Source organism: Stegostoma tigrinum, chromosome 7, assembly GCF_030684315.1.
Source record: "Stegostoma tigrinum isolate sSteTig4 chromosome 7, sSteTig4.hap1, whole genome shotgun sequence".
Lineage (NCBI taxonomy): Eukaryota > Metazoa > Chordata > Chondrichthyes > Orectolobiformes > Stegostomatidae > Stegostoma > Stegostoma tigrinum.
In genome coordinates, this window is record NC_081360.1 from 103,968,613 (window position 1) to 103,991,784 (window position 23,172).

The window sequence follows — 23,172 nt, forward strand, 5'->3', positions numbered from 1 at the left end:
AGGTTCTCTCACTGAGTGCTGGCTGGACCAGTATCAAGCGCTCTCCATGTGTAAATAAAGAGTGACGAGGTGACAGGATACTGGCCTCCGTAGAGTTATTTCATCTTGCTTCCCCTCTCTCTACCTTTCGCCTCCTCTTCCATACCCCCTTGGCTTTCCAATCTATCTCCTGCACTGTCTACAGTCATTCTTTCAATACAATGATTAATATTTGTCCACCCCTAACCATGACTGTCTTTTGCCAGTCCATTGCCTGAGCAGCTTAGAAAGGCCTTGCCTCCTATTGAGGTCAAGTCTCTGATTCTTGCTGGTCAGTCTTGTGCAGCTTGAGCCTCCTGAACTTTAAAGAGAGGTAGAGTTGCATTTCTCTGCCTTTTCTTTCACAGCCACAGGAAATTTTAAAGCGCTTTACTACAAACAAAACAAAGTATTTTTTAAGTGCAGTCACTGTTGTGAATTGGGAAATATGGCAGCTCATTCATACACTAACAAATTTGCAAATGTAAAATGAACAAAAAACTGCTAGAAGCTGAAATAAACAAAAGCAGAAATTTCTGGGGAAATACAGCAGGTTTGGAGCTCCTGATTTTTAACTTATAGCCTAGCTCCCTGAACTCACCTGCAGGACCTTGTCACTCTTCCTGCCTATGTCACTGGTACTAATTATTCAAGACCAGACCAAACCCCCTCAAAATATACCAGCCTAGATAGCCAAGCCTCTCTGATGAAGGGTCTAGGCCCGAAATGTCAGCTTTTGTGCTCCTGAGATGCTGCTTGGCCTGCTGTGTTCATCCAGCTCCACACTTTGTTATCCCCAACTTTTTCTTATGCATTTCCCATTGCTAATCTACCCAGCCTGCACATCACTGGACACTGTGGAAATTTAGCATGGCCAATCCACCCTAACCTGCACATCTTTGGACTGTGGCTAAACAGCAATTGTTCCAATACAGTAACATCCTCTAAACGCACCCTTAGCAGAGACAAATTCAGTAAATTAGGTTGTCTCACATGCAACTCTCCAGTCCAGATGGAAAGAACATCAACAGGGAACTCAGAGAGAGAAAGACAGAGACAGAGACAGAAAGAGAACCCAAGTGTTTGCAGCAGCTTCCAAGCCCCAATAGCTACTGAAAATTAAACTAAAATCCTGGTTCTGTGGCAGCTTGACCCCACCTCTTCATGCTGCTTCTATTGCTCCAATTTTAACAAATGACCACAAGGCCTCACAAGCTGTTTACTTTATTGGCTTCAACCAATCTACTTTCCACCTCTGTCAACCTCTCTTCATAAAAAATATACCTCTTAAAGCCCTGGTATCATCACACAATGTGTAACATGATGTCTGGCTGTTCACACTCCCTCTTCAGTATGTCCTAAGCACCTGAGACATCCTTGACTCTAGTTATTGAACTACTCAGTGTGAACTCTTCAAATTAAATATGAGACTGAAAATAAAAGAAAGATTTTATGTTGCACTTTGTCGAGTCACCAGATGTCTCAAAGTGCGATGTGATATCTTTACCTTTTGGATGTATATGACCTGGGGATCTATGTTATTTGTTTATTATGAGACCTTACACATTAATGTTACACTTTAATAGCAGGCAAAATGATATCCTGTTTCCACTAGTTGGTATGTCAGGAACTAGGGATCCCATCAGCTTCCTCTTGTTTGTCATTTGTAAAAATAATTTGGATGAGAATACAGAAGGCATGGTTAGTAAGTTTGTGGAAGACACGAAAATTGGTGGCATAGTGGACAGTGAAGAAGGTTTTCTAAGATTACAAAGGAATTTGATTAAATGGGTCGATGGGCCGAAAAATGGCAGATGGAGTTCAATCTGGAAAAATGTGAAATATTGCATTTTGGTACCACAAAAGAAGGGTAGGACTTATATAATTAATGGTGGGGCTTTGGATAGTGTTACAGAACAGAGGGACCCAAGGGTTCAGGTACATAGTTCTTTGAAGTTTGGTGGTGAAGAAGGTTCTTAGCACGCTTGCCTTCATTGCTCAATCCTTTGAGTATAGGAATTGGGACTTCATGTTGAGGTTGTACAGGACACTGGTGAGGCCTCTTTTGGACTACTGTGTGCTGTTCTGGCCGCTCAGTTATAGGAAGGATATCATTAAGCTGGAGAGGGTTGAGGAGAGATTTACTGGGATGTCGGTGGGTATGGAAGGTTTGAGTTATAAAGAAAGGGTGGATAGGCTGAGACTTTTTCGCTGGAGGGAGAGAGGCTGAGAGGTGACCTTACAGAAGTTTAAAAAATATTTAGGGGTATGGATAAGATTAATGGTGACCGTCTTTTCTCAAGGATGTGGGATTTCAAGACAAGGGGGCATGTTTTTAAGGTGAGATGGGGGTGATTAAAATAAAAAAACAAGGCAATTTTGCACAGAGAATGGGTTGTGTATTGAATGAACATCCCGAGGAAGTTCTGAATGCAGGCACAGTCACAATTTTTAAAAGACATTTTGGATAAATTCACGAATAGGAACAGTATGGAGGGATATGGGCCGGAGCAGGCAGGTGGGGCTAGTTTAATTTGGGATTATGTTTGGTTGGGCCAAAGGATCTGATTCTGTGCTCTGTGACTCCAATAGAAAGTTGGGAGGCAGATGGGGAGAAACTTCTTTGCTCAGAGTTATTAAAAGTTGGAGTGTGCTGCCTGGGGCAGGGATGGAGCAGATTCAGCAGGAGGTTTTAAAAGTTAGCTGGAAATATATTTGAAAGGGATGAAGTCAGGGGGATATGGAAATCGGGCTGGAGAGTGGGACTAGCTGGGTTGCTGTTTCAGAAGCCAGTACAGGCACGGTGGGCTGAATGCCCTCCTTTTGCAATATAAAAGTCTATGATTTCAAAAGAACAGAGGGATTGGCATCAATTGGACTGCTCGACCAAAGAGCTAGGACAGCCTGTACGGGCCGAATGCTCCCCCACAGCGGCTGTTGCTGATTGAGAACAAAAGTAGAAGTTGCTGGAAAAGCTCAGCAGGTCTGGCAGCATCTGCGAAGGAGAAAAAAAATCTCAGTGTTAGCGTTTCGGGTCCGGTGAGCCTGCGATGTTCCTTCCCTTCTTCACACATTTACAGCATTCGCTTCTCTTCTTCGGTTTCAACATCGCGGATTGAGAGTCCCCCAAAGCCCGGCAGGGGGCGTTCGCTGGCCGCTGGCCCCCACCCACACACCCACCCAGACAGACAGACAGAGACCCACCCAGAGAGACAGGGGCAGGGCAACCGAGAGCCTCCAGCCCTGAGCAGAAGCAGCAGCGGTCCTGGTAAGTCTCAAACTTCCCCAACTCGTGCTGAACTTTAGAGGAAGTTTCTCTTCGCTGTCCTGGGGTGGGGCGGGGTGTACGGGGGTTCATCTCAAACCCGAAACAGATCCTCAAGGAACTTTATTTTTCAAAAACAAAATTCGAGAGAAACAACAAAAGAAAAGAAACAGTTGTTACTCGGAAAGAGAGTGAGGCTGCCCAGCTGAGAGGTTCAGCAATCAAGATTCGGCTGATAGTTTCGATCCTTCGGGTGAACAAATTCTGGCGAGGAGCAGCTCACTTCAGGCCAAGCCACGGCTGCTTCTGGCCTCTGAGGGTTTCGCAGCTGGGACGCCCTCCTTCCAGCCCTGGCCGACACCTCCTTCTCTCCCCACCCTCCCCATTTCCTCAATACTACTCTCCCCTTCCACACTATCTCACCCATCCCCTGGTCTCTCTACCCCCCCCCCCCCCGACCCCTTTGCCTTTCCAACCTGCCCACTGTGCTGTCAACAGTCACTGTTCCAATAGGATGTTGCTGGGAATGGAGGGTTTGCGTTATTAAGTGCAGGGCTGTATAGGCTGGGACTGTTTTTCACTGGAGCATAGGAGGCTGAGAGGTGACCTTTCGGAGGTTGATAAAATCATGAGGGGTATAGATTGGGTGAATGTCAGGTAGGGGATTTTAAGGCTAGGGGGCATATTTTTAAGGAGAGGAGAGATTTTTTTAAAAAATTACGCAAGAGTGGTTCACGTGGAGTGACGAAGTGGCGGATGAGGATATAGTTACAATATTGAAAGGACACTTGGATAAGTTCATAAATAGGGAAGGTTTGGAGGGATGTGGACCAGCAGAAGGCAGGTGGAGCTAGTTTTGTTTGGGATTTTGTTTGACATGGACTGGTTGGACCAAAGGGGCTGTTTCTGTGCTGTATGACTCTATAATGATTACTATATGTCCAGCCTCGCCACAACTGTCTTTAGCCAGTCCTTTCCTGAGCAACTTGGGATGACTGTGCCTTCTGTTGAAATTCAGTCTCAGATTCTTGCTGGCCAGTCTTGTGCAATATTTCAGTTTGAGCCACTTGAACTTTAAAGAAAGATAGATATGCATTTTCTAAGGTTTTGGAGTAGATCTGTAGCTTGGGTGTGGGTGTTGAGGATGGTTGGCTCTCCGAGCTGGTTTGTTGTTCTGCAGACGTTTCGTCACTGTGCTCGGTGATATCCCCAGTGCAGCCTCTGATGAAGTGTCGGTGTGTTTTCCCGCCTGGCTTTTAAACTCTGGGGTCTGTTGCGATGGATTGCCTCACGTCGGGGTTTCCTCCATAGTGGAATGTATATGGGATCGAGTTCAATGTGTTTATTAATGCCATGCTTCCAGGAATTCTCGTGCTTGTCTCTGCCTAGCCTGTCCAGGATCTTGCTGTTGTCCCAGTCAAAGTGGTGGTTCTCCTTCTCCGTGTGGATTGAGATGAGTGAGTATTGGTCGTGTTATTTTGTAGCCAGTTGGTGTTCATGTTCTCTTGTTGTTAGTTTCTTTCTTGTCTGTCTGATGTAGTGTTTCTTGAAGTCTCTGCAGGGAATCTTGTGGATGACATTGGTCCTGTCCATGGTGGGGAGTGGCCCTTTAGTTCGGGTGAGCACTTGTCAGAGCGTTGACGTGGGCTTGTGTGCCACTCTGATGCCCAGTGGTCGTAGAAGTCTTGTGGTGAGTTCAGACGTGTTCCTGATGTAGGGTAGGGTGATGAGTGTGTCTGGGCATGTAGAATCTTTCTGATGCTGTTCCTGTAGGCATCTCCTGACCCAGTTCTTTGGATATCCATTATCCTTGAACACTTGGAAGAGGTATTGTTGCTCCTCTTGGCTTGGTTCCATGTTGCTGCAGTGTGTTGTTGCCCTTTTAAATAGTGTTTGCATGCAGCTTCGTTTGTGTGTTAGGATGGTTACTAATGAATTTCAATACCTGGTCTGTATGTACTTTTGTTTGCAGTTCCCCATTTGTCTTGTGCTCTCCTATGATGCCCAGGAATGGGGGCTGTTTGTTCTTCTCCTCCTCTCTGGTGAATTTTATTCTGGTGAGGGTGTTGTTTATGAGTTTGTGTCTCTCTTCTAATTTGGTCCGTTTATTGATGAAGGTGTCATCTACGTAGCGTATCCACAGTTTTGGTTGGATTTGCGGAAGGGCAGTCCTTTCCGGTCTTTGCTTCGCTGTTTCTGCTATGAGTCCGGAGATAGCGATCCCATGGGTGTCCCGTTGATTTGCTCGTACGTTTGGCTGTTGAAGGTGAAGTGGGTGGTCAGGCATGGGTCCAGTAGTTTAAGCATGTTGTCCTTGCAGATGGTTTCACTGGGGTCGTTTTCTTGTTCTCATTGTTTCCCTTGCTAGTGGTATGTCTATTGACGTGAATAGAGCGGTGACATCAAACAAAATCATGGTCTCGTCGTCCTCTATCTTTATGACTTTGATGGAGTTGAGGAATTCTTGGGCTGAGTGGATGGAGAAAACACAACATCGGGCAAATAGGAAGGAAATTAACAACAAGGATACATGAACACCAACTGGCTACAAAAAACATGACCAGTACGCACTCATCTCAATCCACGTGGACGAGGAGAACCATGACTTCAACTGGGACGACACCAAGATCCTGGGACAGGCTGGGCAGAGACAAGCACGAGAATTCCTAGAAGCATGGCACTCCATGAAGGAAACCTGGAAGTGTGGCAATCCATTGCAACGGACCCCAGAGTTTAAAAACCCGACGGGAAAATACACCACTTCATCAGAGGCTGCACTGAGGATGTTACCAAGCACCGTAATGAAAGATCTGCGGAACAACTAACCAGCTCAGCGAGCCAACCGACCTCGACATAGATTTGTATTTCTCTGGTGTTTTTTTTTCACAGCCATGTGAAATTTTGAAGCACTTTACAACAAACAGAACAAAGTACTTCTTTTAACTGCAGTCACTGTTGTGAATTGGGAAATAGGGCAGTTCGTTCATTCATGAGCAAGTTTGTAAACACAAAATAAAACAAAGAACTTGAATGTTAGAGATCTAAAACAAAATACAGGAAACACCGGCAGTTTGGCAGCATCTGTGGAGAGAGAAACAGATTTAGCGTTTTGAGTCCAGTAATCCTTCTTCAAAGCTATTCTTCAGAACTGACCTGCTGAGTTTTTCCAGCAGCTTTGGATTTTGTAAGTTTCGACATGTAGCCACATGACAATGACCAGATAGATAATCATTTCTGTCTGGTCATTGGGCAGGACAGTGGCTCAGTGGTCAGCACTGCGGCCTCACAGCGCCAGGGACCTGGGTTTGATTCCAGCCTCAGGTGACTGTCTGTGTGGAGTTTGCACATTCTCCCCGTGTCTGTGTAGGTTCCCTCTGGGTGCATCAGTTTCCTCCCACAGCCAATAATGTGCAGGGTAGGTGGATTAGCCATGGGAAATGCGTGGTCACAGGGATAGCATAGAATGGGGGTGGGTGCTCTTTGAAGGACTGATGTGGATTTGATGGGCCAAATGGCCAGCTTCCACGCTGTGGGGAATCTATGATTTCTGTTTTGTGATGTTGAATGAAGGGTAAGTATTGGCTAGGACAGTAACTACTCCCCTGCTCTTCAAAATAGCGCATCTGGGACCTCCTGTATCCTCTGGGAGGGCAAATGGGATCTTGGTTTACTCTCCCATTTGAACTTTAGTACCTCTGACAGTGCAACACTCCCTCAATCAGTCAAACTCCTCGGAATCACCTGTAATGCATTCATACCCTTTATTAAGTAAGGCAACCAAACTGCACACAGTATTCCTGGTGTTGGCTCACCATGCCCTGTATAATTGAACCATAACGTCCTAACTTTTCAGTTCTATTCCTCTCACAATAGCTAGAATTCCACTAGCCTTCCTGACTACTTCCTGTACCTATATACTAACTTTATGTGACTCTTGCAGTAGAACACTTAGATCCTTCTGCAGTTATCCTCCATTGAAGTAGGAGTCTGCTATCTTGCCAAGGTGAACAACTTGACATTTTCCCATGTTTTCCTCTATCAGCCAGATTTCCGCCCAGTCAATGACCCTATCAAACACACCTGCAACATCCTTATCTCCTCTCCACAACCTATTTTCCTCCATGTGCTTGTGTCATCTGTGACATTAGCAACTGTGCCTCAGCTCCTCTTTTCCAAGCGATTGACGGAAACTGGCGAAAGGTGCAGCCCCAGAACAGATTCCCATGAGACACCGCTTGTGCCATTCAGATAAAGACCCATTTATACACATTGTATTGACAGTTGATCGTCTAACCATGTGAATAAGATACCCCTACACTACACTGTTTTATTTTCCACAATTACCTCTGATGTAGCACTTTATCAAACATCCTCTGGACATTTAAATACAGTACATTTACAGGCCTCCCTTAATCTGAAACATATGCCACCTCTTGAAAGAACTCCAATACCTTGGTTCAATACAATTTCACTTGTACAAAACTATGCTGTCCCTTCATGATCACCTTCAGGTTTTCTAAGTCCCCAACTGTAACTTCTGTTATGATTGATGTCTGGTGTGGGGAGGGTGTTAAAATCCAACTAACTGTCTAATAGATTCTGCTTCACTGTGGAGGTGAGCTCATTGTTAAACCTGAAAGTGAATTATCAACCAGAATTCTTACAGCTCTTTTCATGGCAATAAAGATATCCTGTATTCTTTACAGTTAATTATGTACTTTTGATGGGTAGTTCCAGTTGTAATTTAGGAAATGCAGAAGCTGGTTGGTGCAGAGCAAGATCCCACAATCAGCTTCAATTGAATAAAAAAACTGAAAGAACTGCAGAAACTGGAAATCAGAAATAAAAACAGAAATTGCTGGAAAAGCTCAGCAGTTCTGACAGCATCTGTGAAGAGAAATCAGAGTTGCTGTTCCGGGTCCAAAACTTCTTCAGATCCTTCTTCGATTGAATGTTTGTAGAGGGACACACTTAGCTGCAAGAGTGGGAAGCTCCTTCAGAAAAAAAAGTACCACATCTGTCATTTATCTTCATTTGGCAAGGAGGTGAGATTTTTAAACGATGATCTTATTCAAGCTGGACAGACTCAAGTTGCTAAATGGCCTCCTTCCGGTTCCTGGTCCTAAAGAGATGATATTTATGGAACCGGTTTAATAGTGACGGAGACAGGTCCTGTTCTGAGGGAACTGTGTGGTAACAGTGGAGGACACGGATGTCAGAAAGTAGAGAGTTGAGGGCGTGAGTAGGGAATGGTGAAATTTGTACAGTACGGAGATTAACGTTCTTGGGGCCTGTTTAACTGAGAGTTTCTCTGTTCCTGCAGACACCCACTTGGCTGTGATGCCAGTCACATTCAGGACAATTCCCAAATTAACATGGCGTCATACCCAACTCTGGGATGGTCCAGAGCAGTTCGCAAACTCTTTTGGAAGATTGGCATTGTTGTCTGTCAATTTTTGACAATGCGGCACTCCCTCCACACTGACCCTCTGACTGTGCCCGCTCCTCAGCACTGACCATCTGACAGTGCGGCACTCCCTCAGCACTGACCCTCCGACTGTGCCCGCACCCTCAGCGCTGACCCTCCGATAGTGCGGTGCTCCCTCAGCACTGACGATCTCTCTTCCCCCCCCCCCCCCCCCCCAACACACTCTGCGGCGCTCCCACAGCACGAGCCCTCTGATAGCGCGGTGCTCCTTCTGCACTGACCCTCCGACAGTGCAACTCTCCCTCGGCGCTGTCTCCTCCGGCAGCGCGGCGCTCCCTCGGCGCTGTCCCTCCGACAGCACGGCGCTCCCTCGGCGCTGGCCCGCCCGTGGAGCGGTGCTGGCCCTCCGGCGGCACGGCGCTCCCTCGGCGCTGGCCCTCCGACGGCACGGCTTCCCCCCTTTAGTGCGGCGCTTCCCTCGTAGCTGAGGTTATTTTGTTACGTGTCTGGATGAGGCCACAGAGTCAGGATTTCTATATTTGCTCTTCGATCCACTCAAACAGAGCCAAAGTTGATGACTCATTGTGACTTAGTCATTTACTGGGTGTTAACTGTAATTCCAGTGTATGTATCTTTTTGGCTGAGGAATGTGCTTTCATGTGTACGCTGTCGTATAATCTGGTACTAAAAACACAATTGAAGGAAAACTGTTTTAGTTCCTGTGTTGGAGGCTGCTGCGAAAGCTATGGGTTAGGGGTAAAAGTCACACCCGAGCAGCTGCTGAGATAAACTCTCTTCATAAAATGAGGAATTAAAAGGCAGTCTCAGTACCAGTCACAATGAAACTGGCATCAGTTCTCGGGAAAAACCTCATCTTTATCTGCTCTGGTTTATTCGGCTGCAAGTTGGCAGCTTTGTGGTTGATTCTTTGCTGCATTTGACCAAGCAAATCTCTCAATTCCAGGACAGTTTGGGGAAGGCAACAAATGCAGGCCTTCCCAGTGAACACACCCACATCCAATGAGTGAATAAGAAACATATTGTTGAGCATTTTTTGTTTGCAAGTTGCAGAACTCGTTATAACATTTGACATGTATTCAGAGGATAGGAATTTACATAAGTGGTCAGTCAGATGATGGAACTCTAAACAAACTCCACGCCTGTTCTGATTCTCTGCACTCTGCAGATTGTCAACAGGGGATCATCAGTTGTTTGTGCTCCTGAGATGCTGCTGGGCCTGCTGTGTTCATCCAGCCTCACATTTTATTATCTTGATCATCAGTTGTGCCCATCCTCATTTGCCAGCTCTTTGAATGCCCAGCCTATCCAATTTCCACAGCTTCAGGGATTTCTGAGATGCTGTGCCTTTCCCAAAATCTGTTTCCCTGGAAACAAGGAATGATGTGAAATTTCTACCTTCTCAATTGATGTACTATGTTTCAGCTGTGATCAAAGTGAATGCTGGAACAGCCTACAAGGGCTGAATGGCCTACTCCAGCTCCTGTCTTGGATGTTGCTGTACTGCCCTCCTGCACAGGGGGAGGGAGGGTGTGAGAGAGGGGATTAACTTTGTTCTGTCTCCTCTTGGAACTGAACAAAAGACAGTAAAGCACAGAAACAGGCCCTTTGGCCCATCAAGACTGCTCCGACACATGATGCTTTTGAAAGCAGAAATCTTTTTGTCTCTATGTGATTCATATCTGTTTTTTTCCCTGCCTCTACCTGTATCTGTCAAGATGCCTCTTACATGTTGCTATTGTGCCCCCTCCTCCTCCACCTCTGGCAGTGCATTCCAGGCACTTTTCCACTCTTTGTTTAAAAATAAAACACTTGCCTCTCACATCTCCTTTAAACTTAACCTGTTTTGCCTTAAACCTATGTCCATCAGTAATTGACATCTCTATCCTGTGGGAAAAAAAGTGGGGGGGGTTCAGTAATGGTGATGTCATTCAATTTTGAGACATCAGTGAAATTAGATTGTCATTTGTCGGAGATAGTCATTGCCTGGCATCTGTGTGACATGAATGTTACTATTCACTTGTTAGCTCCTGCCGAGGTAATTCCCAGTTCTTGTTCCATTTGGACAGGTACTGCTTCAGTATCGGAGTAGTTGCGATTGGTGCTGAACATTGTGCAGTCATCCATGTGATAACTGTACCTCTTATATTACCCCTCTGGATTCTGTAGGCTTGATCCAGCAATGACAGTTCCCTCATTGGACTGGAGGTATGTTGTTGTTGGAAGTTGCTGTTCCCTGTCCCCCGTTACACCATGACCATCTGTGTCTCTCATTCTTGGCCTGCCCTCATGCTGAGGATGATGCTTCCTTGTGGGTCGGTGGCTGGCTGGAAACCAAGTGTTGGTGCTGATTTGGGGTCACAGGTGCTTTGTGAGCTCAGTCTTCATCTTGCAGCCTCTGTCCTGCAGTGACAGAATCAGCTGCAGTCTTCTTGGGGACGGGGAGTGAATATCCTTCTCTTTCCATCGTTCTGTCCGTCCTCTCTCAGTGGCTCCTCTTGTCCGATTTTAGACCATATCCATAAAACATAAGAGTGGAAGTAAGGCCATTCAGCCCATCGAGTCCACTCCACCACTTAATCATGGCTGATGGGCATTTCAACTCCACTTCCCTGCACTCTCCCCGTAGCCCTTGATTCCTTGTGAGATCAAGAATTTCTCGATCTCTGCTTTGAAGGCATCTAACGTCCTGGCCTCCACTGTGCTCTGTGGCAATGAATTCCACAAGCCCACCGCTTTCTGGCTGAAGAAATGCCTCCTCATTTCCTTTCTAAATTTACCCCCTCTCATTTTAAGGCTGTGCCCATGGGTCCTAGTCTCCCCGCCTAATGGAAACAACTTCCCAGTGTCCACCCCTTCTAAGCCATACATTATCTTGTAAGTTTCGATTAGATCTCCCCTCAACCTTCTAAACTCCAATGAATGCAATCCCAGGATCCTTAGCCATTCATCATACGTTAAACCTACCATTCCAGGGATCATTCGTGTGAATCTCCGCTGGACACGCTCCAGGGCTACTATGTCCTTCCTGAGGTGGGGCCCAAAATTGGACACAGTATTCTAAATGGGGCTGAACTACAGCCTTATAAAGCCTCAGAAGCACATCACTGCTTTTATATTCCAACCCTCTGATTTTAACCCTGTGCTGTATGAAATCATCACTTCGGTCTTGACTGTGCAACTGTTTCCCATAAGTTAATGTTAACTTTTATAGACACTTTAAGATTGTCTTTGAAGTGTCTACATTTGTAAAATGAATGTTCTGTTATAACTGCTCTCTAATTCTGAGAGCTTCCTGTAATTTCCTTGCTGATTAATCCCTTCTAGATTTTTGCCATTGATGGCTGGGAAGAAAGCACCCAGCAACATCATGGGACCTCTGCTGTTTCTGCTTTAACCAGATAGGTGCTGTTGCTGATTGCTGTAGGACACCCTGTCACTGCAGCTTGATAAAATCCTTCCTAATTAACACTGCTATCCCTCCTCGTTTCTTTCTTTATTTTCCTAAATACACGGTTTCCAAGTCGTGCCCTTTCTGAGCTAGGTCTGTGCGTTGGCTGTTTGGCATCTGCAGCTCACTAATCTCACTTACAACTCCACACGTTCTCGCAGTAACCCAGTTACTCCAATACAGCCCTTCTCATATTCCCTCTTACTCAACCCTATCGAATACACCACTATTCCCTCTTCACATGTCATCTCTCTGCCCCTTAGCATTTCTGACAAGTATTGCCACGAGTTCCCACCCAACCCCTTCCCAGCACCACAATTAAACCTTACAGCAAGGATACTGTTCCTGGTTCTGTTTAACAGGAAACCATCTGACTTATATCGGTCCCATTTCTCCCAGAGCTGAATCCCACCTACATCAACTCAGCAGCAATATATTCATGTGCTCTATCCTCCTATTTCCACCCTAAAGTGTTCTGGGATTATTCAGGAGACGACTATCTTTAAGACTGTGCAGGTGATTTTCTTTCCTGTAGCTTCCCGAATCTCTGCCTGGAGCACCTCATCCTGTCATTGCTATCAATATGGTTCATGTCCTTTGGATCTTCACCCTCCCATACTCAGTGAGTGCTGCAGACACTCGATCACATCCTCTATCCAGTGAGCTACCTCCCATCGCACCAGAGAGAGCACCAAATGCAGCCGGGGAATGGGAATGATTGGATCATTGACTCAGAAGCTGTGAATTCAAATCTCACCAGTGCAGTGTGCGAATCCCAGTGTGGGTTGAGAACCCAAGTGTGGTGTTCCTAGTATCAAAGATAATGGGAACTGCTGATGCTGGAGAATTCCAAGATAATAAAATGTGAGGCTGGATGAACACAGCAGGCCAAGCAGCATCTCAGGAGCACAAAAGCTGACGTTTCGGGCCTAGACCCTTCATCAGAGAGGGGGATGGGGAGATGGAACTGGAATAAATAGGGAGAGAGGGGGAGGCGGACCGAAGATGGAGAGAAAAGAAGATAGGTGGAGAGAGTATAGGTGGGGATGTAGGGAGGGGATAGGTCAGTCCAGGGAAGACGGACAGGTCAAGGAGGTGGGATGAGGTTAGTAGGTAGATGGGGGTGCGGCTTGGGGTGGGAGGAAGGGATGGGTGAGAGGAAGAACCGGTTAGGGGAGGCAGAGACAGGTTGGACTGGTTTTGGGATGCAGTGGGTGGGGGGGAAGAGCTAGGCTGGTTGTGTGGTGCAGTGGGGGGAGGGGACGAACTGGGCTGGTTTAGGGATGCAGTAGGGGAAGGGGAGATTTTGAAACTGGTGAAGTCCACATTGGTACCATATGGCTGCAGGGTTCCCAGGCGGAATATGAGTTGCTGTTCCTGCAACCTTCGGGTGGCATCATTGTGGCAGTGCAGGAGGCCCATGATGGACATGTCATCTAGAGAATGGGAGGGGGAGTGGAAATGGTTTGCGACTGGGAGGTGCAGTTGTTTGTTGCGAGCTGAGCGGAGGTGTTCTGCAAAGCGGTCTCCAAGCCTCCGCTTGGTTTCCCCAATGTAGAGGAAGCCACACCGGGTACAATGGATGCAGTATACCACATTGGCAGATGTGCAGGTGAACCTCTGCTTAATGTGGAATGTCATCTTGGGGCCTGGGATAGGGGTGAGGGAGGAGGTGTGGGGGCAAGTGTAGCATTTCCTGCGGTTGCAGGGGAAGGTGCCAGGTGTGGTGGGGTTGGAGGGCAGTGTGGAGCGAACAAGGGAGTCACGGAGAGAGTGGTCTCTCCGGAAAGCCGACAGGGGTGGGGATGGAAAAATGTCTTGGGTGGTGGGGTCGGATTGTAAATGGCAGAAGTGTCGGAGGATGATGCGTTGTATCCGGAGGTTGGTAGGGTGGTGTGTGAGAACGAGGGGTTCCTCTTAGGGCGGTTGTGGCGGGGGCGGGGTGTGAGGGATGTGTTGCGGGAAATACGGGAGACGCGGTCAAGGGCGATCTCGATCACTGTGGGGGGAAAGTTGCGGTCCTTAAAGAACTTGGACATCTGGGATGTGCGGGAGTGGAATGTCTTATCGTGGGAGCAGATGCGGCGGAGGCGGAGGAATTGGGAATAGAACATAGAACATAGAACATAGAACAGTACAGCACAGAACAGGCCCTTCAGCCCACAATGTTGTGCCGACCATTGATCCTCATGTATGCACCCTCAAATTTCTGTGACCATATACATGCCCAGCAGTCTCTTAAATGACCCCAATGACCTTGCTTCCACAACTGCTGCTGGCAACGCATTCCATGCTCTCACAACTCTCTGCGTAAAGAGCCTGCCTCTGACATCCCCTCTATACTTTCCACCAACCAGCTTAAAACTATGACCCCTCGTGCTAGCCATTTCTGCCCTGGGAAATAGTCTCTGGCTATCAACTCTATCTATGCCTCTCATTATCTTGTATACCTCAATTAGGTCCCCTCTCCTCCTCCTTTTCTCCAATGAAAAGAGACCGAGCTCAGTCAACCTCTCTTCATAAGATAAGCCCTCCAGTCCAGGCAGCATCCTGGTAAACCTCCTCTGAACCCTCTCCAAAGCATCCACATCTTTCCTATAATAGGGCGCCCAGAACTGGATGCAGTATTCCAAGTGGTCTAACCAAAGTTTTATAGAGCTGCAACAAGATCTCACGACTCTTAAACTCAATCCCCCTGTTAATGAAAGCCAAAACACCATATGCTTTCTTAACAACCCTGTCCACTTGGGTGGCCATTTTAAGGGATCTATGTATCTGCACACCAAGATCCCTCTGTTCCTCCACGCTGTCAAGAATCCTATCCTTAATCCTGTACTCAGCTTTCAAATTCGACCTTCCAAAATGCATCACCTCACATTTATCCAGGTTGAACTCCATCTGCCACCTCTCAGCCCATCTCTGCATCCTGTCAATGTCCCGCTGCAGCCTACAACAGCCCTCTACACTGTCAACGACACCTCCGACCTTTGTGTCGTCTGCAAACTTGCTGACCCATCCTTCAATCCCCTCATCCAAGTCATTAATAAAAATTACAAACAGTAGAGGCCCAAGGACAGAGCCCTGTGGAACTCCACTCACCACTGACTTCCAGGCAGAATATTTTCCTTCTGCTACCACTCGCTGTCTTCTGTTGGCCAGCCAATTCTGTATCCAAGCAGCTAAGTTCCCCTGTATCCCATTCCTCCTGACCTTCTGAATGAGCCTACCATGGGGAACCTTATCAAATGCCTTACTGAAGTCCATATACACCACATCCACAGCTCGACCCTCATCAACTTTTCTAGTCACATCCTCAAAAAACTCGATAAGGTTTGTAAGGCATGACCTACCCCTCACAAAGCCGTGTTGACTGTATTTGATCAAGCCATGCTCTTCCAGATGGTCATAAATCTTATCCCTCAGAATCCTTTCTAACACCTTGCAGACGACAGATGTGAGACTTACCGGTCTATAATTTGCGGGGATTTCCCTATTTCCTTTCTTGAAGAGAGGAATTACATTTGCCTCTCTCCAGTCCTCGGGTACGACTCCAGTGGAGAGCGAGGATGCAAAGATCTTCGCATGTGGCGAAGCAATTGCAATTTCCAATTGCATAGGGGATGGAATTTTTGAAGGAGGGAGGGTGGGTGGGAGGAGGTGTATTCTAGGTAGCTGTGGGAGTCGGTGGGCTTGAAATGGACATCAGTTACAAGCTGGTTGCCTGAGATGGAGACTGAGAGGTCCAGGAAGGTGAGGGATGTGCTGGAGATGGCCCAGGTGAACTGAAGGTTGGGGTGGAAGGTGTTGGTGAAGTGGATGAACTGTTCGAGCTCCTCTGGGGAGCAAGAGGCAGCGCCGATACAGTCATCAATGTACCAGAGGAAGAGGTGGGGTTTGGGGCCTGTGTAGGTGCGGAAGAGGGACTGTTCCACGTAACCTACAAAGACGCAGGCATAGCTGGGGCCCATGCGGGTGCCCATGGCCACCCCCTTAGTCTGTGGTGTTCCTAGTGTATTGTGTGATTCCCAGTGTGGTATCCAGTTCCCAGTGCGGATTGAGAATCCCAGTGTGGTGTGTGGTTCCCAGTGCAGTGTGAATCCCGGTGTGCTGTTCCCAGTGTGGATTGAGAATCCCGGTGTGCGGTTCCCAGTGTGGATTGAGAATCTCAGTGTGGTGTGAATCCCAGTGCGGATTGAGAATCCCAGTGTGGCGTGCGGTGTGCGTTTGCCAGTGCGGATTGAGAATCCAGGTGCAGTGAGAGATTCCCAGTGGCGATTGAGAATCCCAGTGTGGCATGAGGAACTGCACACCCCAATGGAATTCTCAATCCATGCTGGGATTCTAAATCTGCAATGGAAACGCACATCGGGATTCACACTGCACTGGGATTCTCAATCCACACTGGGAACCTCACGCCGCGCTGGGACTCTGAATCCTCGCTGGGACTTGAGCACCACATTGGGATTCTCAATTTGCGCTGGGAATCTCAGTGTGGATTGAGATTCCCAATGGAGATTGCGAATTCCATTGCATTGTAAGTGGCCCGGGATGCATTCAGAGTCCCAGTGTGGTTTTAAAGGGAAAGCTGGAAAGGAATAATCTGAACGTTGATGATGGTGAAGCCGCTGAATTGGTGTAAAAACATATATGCTTCATGTGTGGCCTTTTGGTGGAAGGAACTGGCCATTGCGACTCACTCTGGACCTATATGTGACTCTAGCCCTGCAGCTACGCTGATGATTCCTGGCTATTCTCTGCATTGAAGCTATTTGTCACGCAGTTTGTTGAGCCTGTTCTGCTATTCGTGGCTGATCTGCAATTCAACCCCATACACCCGCCTCTGCCTCACAGGCAGACCAGACTCGGTGGGCTGAATGGCCGACTTCTGCTCCTACACCTGTGATCTTATTCCTCTGTGACTGTATTCACTAAGAAATCACTGTGAAGCTGCAGCTCATTGCAACTTGCTAAGGGCATGAACAATCAACACTGTCAGTAATGCCCACGTTCCAAGGATACATTTAAAAAAAACATTGAATAAGTAGTGCATTAAAGGGAGGAGTTTGAACTTGGAGGGGAATTTGAATATGTTGGGGACACGATGACTTTGACTCTGAAATTCCTGCCGTTGCTGTTGGTTGTTTAGTGTCAACATTTGAAGTGATACATTTGGAACTCTATCCAGCGTCAGTGCCACATGCAGGCACACCTGTGGCATCGAGTACCTTGACATTAACACCTTTAAATGATTCAGCTACTCTTGAAGAAGCAGTTTGCTTGCTGGAGAGGGGAGTTTCCAGCATTTGGAGCTGAGCCAGTCGGTGGCTCAATTGCTTCTGGTTGGAGTGAACAAAGTTGGGAATTCACAGCAAGTCACAGTTGGAGAAGCATCAAGAAGTTGGAGATTCAAGGAGATTACTGAGATAGGGAAGCTGGGTTCGGATTTAATCACAAAGATTTTAAAATCAAAGCATTGCCACTGGAAGTCTAAGAAACATCAAATAATGAGCAGGAGTAGGAGTAGGCCATTCAGCCCTTCAGGCCTGCTCCGCCATTCAATATGATCAAGGCTGATCATCGAATTTAGTGACTGGTTCCCGCTTTCTCTTCGTGCCCTTTGATTTCTTTGGCACCAAGAGCTATATCCAACTCCTTCTTGAGAAAGATGAGCTGATGAGTGACCAGGACTTGGTGTGAGTTTGGAGAACTTCTCAACCTTGTGGTTGTCCCCTCACTAATTGGTAGAGACTGATCACTGTGGTTCATCAGCAATTCCGTGATTGCACTTGAGCCCCAGAGGACAGTAGGTTACAGAGAGGCTGCTGGGGGTGAGGGTAACCTGACGATCTCAGGTGAAGGTGAAATTGAGGTGGAGGTCCTTCATTGTAACCGGGAGACAAGTAGGATGGTGGAAAGCCAACAGAATGGATTTGTCCGACAATCCTGTGATCAAACTGTAGAGCACTCCAGTCTGAGCCAGGACCAATACAATTTGGATGACAAAGTGTGGAGCTGGATGAAGTCAGCAGGCGCAGCAGCATCTCAGGAGCACAAAAGCTGACGTTTCGGGCCTAGACCCTTCGTCAGAGAGGGGGTGGGGAGAGGGGGAAGCGGACCGAAGATGGGGAGGGGATAAGTCAGTCCGGGGAGGACGGATAGGTCAAGGAGGTGGGATGAGGTTAGTAGGTGGGAAATGGAGGTCTGCCTTGAGGTGGGAGGAGGGGATAGGTGAGAGGAAGAACAGGTTAGGGAGGTGGGGATGGGCCCTGCAAGGCTGATCGCCATTGAGTGAGGTCTCAGATATAAATGAGCGTGGGAGAGAGACTGTGGCTAAAGGAGGTGACAGAAATGTGACCTTAAAAACTGAAAGACAAGACCCAGGAATGGAACAGGGAGGCCTGACGTTGATTTCCTTTAAATGTCAAGGATAGGGTACCCAGAAGCTTGTTAATGTAAGCCTGATGAGAGGACACTCCTGGTGGTAAGTGACCAATTCAGCCCTCAGTTCTGACAGAACATTGCAGATGAGATTCCAAAAAACATCCGGAAAGTTGTAGCCATGCCCTGAAGTCCGGGGCTTTGGAAGCAGAGGAGGCCATTTGGCCTATTGAGACTGTTGTGCTATTCATTGCTGATGCGCACCCTCACTCTACTTTCACCTCGTCATCCTCCGGTCAACAAAACAAATAATCAAACCCTGATCTCAAATGAGCAATTCACCCAATGCCTGGTCAGTTTATCCAGCTGCAAATCGTTACCCCTACCCTCCACTGTGCTTCATGTGACATCCCCCCGACTTCACTTCTGGAAACTCCAGTCGTAGTTTCTCACATTGCAAATGCTCACATTCCACCACACTGCCTCTACCACCACCACTCCCCCCACACCGAACCCCCATCCCTCCGGTCCCTGCCAGCCCGCCGCAATGTCTTAGATTCCCCAACCAACAGAAATAATGTCTCGCAGTGTGCCTTAAAATTCCAGTTGCATTACCCCTGAGTTTTCTGAATTCCATGAATATGGCTCTAGCTGATGCAAACTCTCTCTCCCTCTATCTCTCTCTCTCTCTCTCTCAATCCTCAGGATCCAGGTGTCATTCTGGTGAAACTGGTGTAGAATTGTACAGGACTGAAGAGCTCCTTTGGCCCATTTAGTCTGTACCACCAAAGAACACTCGCCATACTAGACCCACATTCCTGCACTAGGCCCATGGCCTTGAATGTTATGACATCCTCAAGAGCTTGTCCAAGGCTGTGTTCTCTCCAAAGCCAATCCCTTCTCCCTGAGGTGTGCACAGACTGATTCTGGCTGTGGCCTAGCCAGGGCCTACGGAGGGACCTCTGGGTGAATTAATGTTGGTCAGATTATATCCTACAGCTATATGCTTGCAGTTGAGTGAATCTTTGAGGTCAATGGCAGAGAAATTGGAGTGGAATTGGGAGTGAGTGGAATTGACATAGGACAGGCACAAGAGGAGACCATTGAGCGTTCTGAGGAAGGGTCACCAGACCCAAAACGTTAACTCTGTTTTCTCCTCCACAGATGCTGCCAGACCTGCTGAGCTTTTCCAGCAACTTTGTTTTTGTTTCTGATTTATAGCATCTGCAGTTCTTTTGGTTTCCATTAAGCTTCTTGAGCCTGCTCTGCTCTGTGGTTTCATGAGATCATAGCTGATCTCTATTTTCCCTTGATCCATCTGCCTGAGTAACCCATTACTAATCTTACACACCTAAATAAATCAGGGGAATCTCACTTCACACATTTCCAGCTTTCAATCCCCGAACCCTGATTAAACCCGACAGATTTTTTGGGAGTGCGATATTCTTCATGTCAATGATCAATGAGCAGCTTGGCTCAGAATTTAGGATGATACACTCTTGTTCTCGATTCCCATGAGAGAAATGCTACAGTTTTCATCTGTGTACTCTGTCAAATCTTTTAGTCATTTTAAACAGTTTAAATAAATCACCTTTTAAGCTTCTGAACTTGAGAGAAGTCCAGTCTGGTCTGTGTGATCTGGCCTTGTAAAATAACCCTTTCACCACCAGGATCGTTCTAGCCAAACTGCTCCCCTTTCTAGCCACGTTCCCTTGGATTTTTCTGGCTGCTTTGAGGTCCATGTGCAGCAGTGATGTTCAGAATGGGAAGCCAATGATTAATGTGCACAGACCGTCCGAGTAGCTGCGTAGTAGCTCCTACACCTTCCTATACCCACAACCATTCCTCCATTGTACAGACCACGTGGAATCGAGCAAGTTGGGCAGAAATCCATGGTTACTAATCTGATAGTGGAGAGTTTGCTGGGGGTGGGCGAGCGAGGGAGAGATGGTGGTGGGCTGGTAACGTCACCCAACCGTAATCCAAAGGCCCAGTGTGATGCTCTGCACAGGGTTCAAATCCTACCACTGCAACTGGTGGATTTAAACTGAATTATTAAAGTATGGAATATAAAGGTAGTCTTAGCGATAGCATCTGCGAGAAGGTTGGAGAAGGAAATCTGCTGTTCTTGCCTGGCCTGGCCTACGTGCGACTCCAGGCCTCGGCAATGAGGTTGATTCTTAATTGCCCTCTGAAGTGGCTGAGCAAGCCAGTCAGCTGAAGGGCAGTTAGGGATGAGCTATAAATGCTGGTCTTGCCAGTGATGCCCATATCCCACGAGAGAAAAAATGGGACTGTAAAACAGCACAAAGGATGAAAAATTGTGAAGAGACACCTGACCGTGATGATGCACTGGAGGGAAGTTTGTAAGAAAGGAGAGATTTCAACTCTCACATACACTGGGAGAAGTTAAATAGCTTAGATTGTAAAAACAGTAGTGTTCAGGGACAATGTTTTAGACAATATTTCAGAACCGAAAAGATAACGGGCCTGAATTAGTTACAGTATGAATACATGGGAACAGTTTACATATTATGTAACAGATGTTGATGTGCGAATGTTTTTAATTAAGGGGAGGCAAATGAGATGAGAGAGAAACTGATCGCAGTTAATTAAGCTGATGTGTTAATGAATGCATCCCGAGACAACAGTGGGAAGTATACAGAGATAGCAGGAATTGCAGATGCCGGAGAATCTGAGATAACAAGGTGAGAGCTGGATGAACATGGCAGGCCAAGCAGCATCAGAGGAGCACAAAAGCTGATGTTTCGGGTCCAGACCCTTCATCAGATATGGGGAAGGGGAAGGGGCTTCTGAAATGAATAGGGAGAGGGGGGAGGCGGATCGAAGATGGATAGAGAAGAAGATAGGTGGAGAGGAGACAGTCAGGTCAAAGAAGCGGGGACGGAGCCAGTAGAAGTGAGTGGACATGGGAAGGTAGGGAGGGGATAGGTCAGTGCTGGGACGATGGACTGGTCAAGGGGGCGGCATGAGGTTAGTAGGGAGGAGATGGGGGTGGGGCTTGAGGTGGGAGGAAGGGATAGGTGGGCGGAAGAACAGGTTAGGGAGGCAGGGATGAGCTGCGCTGATTTTGGGATGCAGTGGAGGGAGGGGAGATTTTGAAGCTTGTGAAATCCACATTGATACCATATGGCTGCAGGGTTCCCAAGCGGAATATGAGTTGCTGTTCCTGCAGTCTTTGGGTGGCATCATTGTGGCACTGCAGGAGGCCCATGATGGACATGTCATCTGAGGAATGGGAGCGGGGAGTTGAAGTGGTTCATGACTGGGAGGTGCAGTTGTTTAGTGCGAACTGAGCAGAGCTGTTCTGCAAAGTGCCCCGAGCCTTTGCTTGGTTTCCCCGAAGTAGTGGAGCCCACAACAAAGGAACAATGGATGCAGTATACCACATTAGCAGATGTGCAGGTGAACATCTGCTTGACGTGGAAAGTCTTCTTGGGGCCTGGGATAGGGGTGAGGGGAGACGTGTGGGGGCAAGTGTAGCATTTCCTGCGGTTGCAGGGGAAGGTCCCGGGTGTGATGGGGTTTGAGGGGACTGTGGAGTGGACAAGGGAGTCATGGAGAGAGTGGTCCCTCTGGAAAGCAGATGTGGTTAGGGAGGGAAAAATATCTTTGGTGGGGCCAGATTATTTGGTGCAGAACGAAAAAAAGGTAAATGCCCTTAAAAGACAAAAGCTCCATCTGTGTTATTAAGCAACCTGCCTCAACAAGTGAGGTAAGAGATGACAATAGGCTAAAAGAAAAGGCTTGGACAAACCCGAGGAAAAGTCAGGATCCCAGTGGACTGGAAGAGTTGTAATAAGCAGCGAAGAAACACTGGGAAAATGAAAGGCATAGAAAGGAAGCACCAAACGTATTTCTCAATCTTTGAAAGGTAAGAGAGCGGGAGGGTAAATGTGAGCGTTCAGGGTGAAGATATGACTCGATTGGGAAATAAACCAATAGCAGATTGTTAAAGAAGACCAAGCAGCATCTTAGGAGCACAAAAGCTGACATTTCGGGCCGAGACGCTTCAGCAGAAAAATTTTTTTTCATCCATCTCCACACTTTGTCTTCTTGGATTCTCCAGCGTTTGCAGTTCCCATTATCTCTTATCGCAGATTGTTAAAGAAAACTGTTTTCACTGTGAAAGAAAACTGTTTTCACTGTGGAAGAAAAGAACAAAGTACCGGCAGAATAGGAAAGTGAGAGCAATGTTAAGGAGAACAGTGGTATTAATAGTAAGTAAAAGAACAAAGTAGATAAAATGGAAATTAAGATGAAAAGCTGAACAGGACCAGGAAAGAGATGCGGTGAGGAAATTGCAGCTATGTCAGTCATTCATTTCCAAGACACTCTGAACATAGGCATTGTGCTTTTAGATTCTAAAATCTCAAATTTCACTCCGTTATTTCCGAAGCAAGAGGAGATGAGAGACTGATTCCTGCCTGTCAGCTTGGCATCAATCATGGGGATGTTTTAATGATCTGGATCTTAGTGTGTGGGGGACAGTTTAAAAGTTTGTGCATGATATGAAACTTGGAAGAATTGTGAAGTATGAGTGAGACAGTGTGGAATTCCACCATCCTGTTGATGTTCTTTTGGAATTTCACA

At 47.1% G+C, this 23,172-nt stretch overlaps 1 protein-coding gene across 2 annotated transcripts in view; it reads left to right on the forward strand.

The window, feature by feature from the left end:
- The first annotated feature begins 3,185 nt into the window (after nt 1-3,185).
- Nucleotides 3,186-23,172, forward strand: part of tmbim1a (transmembrane BAX inhibitor motif containing 1a) — a 75,133-nt gene continuing 55,146 nt past the window's right edge. The window contains exon 1 of one of the 2 annotated variants that reach the window (XM_048534770.2): nt 3,186-3,286. The gene's annotated coding sequence lies outside the window, so the exon portion shown is untranslated. Of the gene's footprint in view, nt 3,287-4,659; nt 4,741-23,172 lie in introns of those variants that run through there. The other variant, XM_059647596.1, reaches the window with a different exon arrangement.